The following is a 2,315-nucleotide window of genomic DNA, read 5'->3' as shown; positions in this document are numbered from 1 at the left end:
TGCTTTACGCTACAAGAGTGTATTTAATCGCTTGAGGCAGCGGGAAAATACCTTTACTTGTGCTCCTAGTGATGATGATTGGAAATTTTGTGGAGAAGTCTGTGATAGGCTTAAGTTGTTTGCTGACATTACTGAAATATTTTCTGGGACTCAGTATGTGACTGCTAATATTTACTTTCCTAAGATCTGTGAAATTAAAATGAATATAAGGAAGTGGTCGAAGTGTGGGAATGAAATTATAGAAGCTATGTCAGATGCTATGAGTGCAAAATTTGACAAGTACTGGTCTGATATCCAAGGCCTCATGGGTATTGCTACACTCCTTGATCCACGGTTTAAGATTGATATGCTGGATGTGTGCTTTGAAATGCTCCTTGGTGACGAGTCCATTATTGATTGTGAGAGTAAAGTTCATGAGATCCGTGAGTTAGTGTCTAGCCTGATGCTTGAATATCAAATGGAGAGTGAGCAAGAGAATACAGAAGCCCAGTCTGTGTCCATTTCTGCAATGGAAGCTAACGAGGTGATGTCCATCTTCAGTGCACGAGTAGCTAGAAAGAGGCCTGCACCCAGTTTATCCAGAACAGAGTTAGACCGCTATTTGGATGATGAGTATGTGCCAGCTAATCAAGAGAATTTTGATGTGTTGGGATGGTGGAATGTTGCTGATTCACGCTACCCAACTTTGAGGGTTATTGCGCGTGATATATTTGCCATCCCAGTAACTACAGTAGCTTCCGAGTCAGCTTTCAGTAGAAGTGGAAGAGTACTTAGTGAGCACCGCAGTCGTTTGACCCCTGATTTGCTAGAGGCTTTAATGTGTTCACAAAACTGGGAGAGAAACAAAGCTAAAGGTTTGCACATTTCTCTATCATTTGATCCTTTAACCATTTCTATTTTCTAGTTTTATGATTAAATTTATGTTTCTGTTTTTTTGGACATGTCACATGTAGATGATGAGAAGACCGAGGCTGCTAGTTTCTGGAGTTGCCTTGATGATATACAAGAAGGTTTAGAGGTGAGTCAACCTAAGATTGTACATGGCACCATTTTCATACTTCAAAGATTTTTATCTAATCATCAAGCATTTTTTTATGGTTGTCGTATGTGTTTCTGCAGCGCATCACACTATAGAGGGGGTTCCTTCTGTACTTCCTACAAGTCGGCTCAACTTCAACAAACAATGATGCCGAACACATACCAAGGCTGTAGCTGTTAGCTTGCTACCTCTGCAATACTTTTGCGCACGATCATGTTTACCTTAAGTTAGTTATGGTCACATGGAACCTTATGTTGGAGTCAATAAATTATGTCAAGCGAGTCAGACAAATTTTGTAGTCAATAAATTATGTCAAGCGAGTCAGACAAATTTCGTCCTTATTAAATGTGGTGTTTGCATTGATACTCTCTTCAAGCGTGTGCTCATGCTATTCAATATTTCTATGATATTTGTGTTAGAAACATGCCCATTATGGCTTGTTATGTGTTCAACCATGGTGCATACAACATCTTGTCGCCATGTACCATTATTAGTGCATTTTTATTTGTTATTTCACTTTAATAAATGTTGATTGTATTTTATCATATTATTTATATGATTATTTGTTTATGGGGATGGGGACCCTAATGGGGCCCCGCTCCCCAGTGGGGCATGGGTATGGGATAATTTCATCCCCGGTCATGCAAACGGGGATGGGGATGGGGTGATGGGGAATAGATGGGTACGGGGATGTTCTATGGGTCCCCATAGGGGATTGTCCCCATTGCCATCCCTAGCTAAACCCTAGAAGCTAGACTATGATATGATTGTTGTCCGTACGGACTAAAACCCTCCAGTTTATATAGACACCGGAGAGGGCTAGGGTTACATAGAGTCGGTTACAATGGTAGGAGATCTACATATCCGTATCGCCAAGCTTGCCTTCCATGCCAAGGAAAGTCCCTTCCGGACACGAGACGAAGTCTTCAATCTTGTATCTTCATAGTCCAGGAGTCCGGCTGAAGGTATAGTCCGGCTATCCGGACACCCCCTAATCCAGGACTCCCTCAGTAGCCCCTGGACCAGGCTTCAATGGCGACGAGTCCGGCACGCAGATTGTCTTTGGCATTGCAAGGCAGGTTCCTCCTCCAAGTACTTCATAGAAAATTTTGAACACAATGGTAGTGTCTGGCTCTGCAAAATAAGTTTCCACATATTGACATAGAGAGAATAATATTTACACAAATTTAATCTGCTGACGTATTCCGTAGCGTGACATCACACCACGACCAAGTCTTTATTCGAACCGTTTCACTGTCCCACCTCAGCGCGTTTA

The 2,315-nt window shown here is 41.9% G+C and overlaps 1 long non-coding RNA gene across 1 annotated transcript; it reads left to right on the top strand.

Moving 5' to 3' along the window:
• The first annotated feature begins 766 nt into the window (after positions 1-766).
• LOC119359672 lies at positions 767-1,413 on the top strand. Its single transcript, XR_005172622.1, has 3 exons — positions 767-854; positions 954-1,018; positions 1,120-1,413. It is a non-coding gene; the product is annotated as an uncharacterized LOC119359672 (long non-coding RNA).
• Positions 1,414-2,315: the final 902 nt, after the last annotated feature.

This window comes from Triticum dicoccoides, chromosome 2A, assembly GCF_002162155.2.
Source record: "Triticum dicoccoides isolate Atlit2015 ecotype Zavitan chromosome 2A, WEW_v2.0, whole genome shotgun sequence".
NCBI classification, from domain to species: domain Eukaryota; kingdom Viridiplantae; phylum Streptophyta; class Magnoliopsida; order Poales; family Poaceae; genus Triticum; species Triticum dicoccoides.
This window is presented reverse-complemented; position numbering and strand designations above follow the sequence as displayed.